The following is a 671-nucleotide window of genomic DNA, read 5'->3' as shown; positions in this document are numbered from 1 at the left end:
GGCTTTTAGCTTCCTAGCATATACCCAGCTGCACAGGACTATTGCAATAGGCAGATTTCTAACAGTGCTATCAAAGTGCAAGTGATAACAGCCGGATGAATTTTGATTGATTATTCGTCCTCCCCAAGTGATTTGGGGTGGGGGGTTGGGAGTGGCAGACATTAGGATATGAACAAAAGTTTTTCCTGGTTACGTATAATTTTGTAATAACAAAAATGTCTATTTTTTTTCTAATGTGGGAGGTGGGGGGAACCAAAACTTGTTGCTCTCTCACTAAAAAAAAAATACATTTCCACACGGAGGGAAAAAAAGAAGAAGTCTCTATGCATCAGCATGTGCGTGTGTATAAATCAAAGTTTCATTTTTGATGAGACCACATTTTCACAGGAAAAACCTTCCAGTTTCAAAAACCTGGATCATTCCAAATGGCCTCATCTCCATCAAAGGCTGCTACCAAGCCCCTCCTGAGGCCAGTGCATGGATGGGGACAGCGCGGCACGGGACGAGCATGCAGGCAGCCCTCGTAGCGAACAGCCAGCAAGCACTGCGGCTGAGCTGGCCTCCCCAAATCGTACTGCCCTGCAGCTCCTGGGGTGCTGATAGGCAGCAGCCCTTTTTAATCTCAGATAGCAGCTATCAATGATGCAAAATGACCTCACATTTTCCCAAGT

Source organism: Anser anser (assembly GCF_964211835.1).
Source record: "Anser anser genome assembly, chromosome: 21".
NCBI lineage: Eukaryota > Metazoa > Chordata > Aves > Anseriformes > Anatidae > Anser > Anser anser.
Note: the sequence above shows the minus strand (reverse complement) of the source record.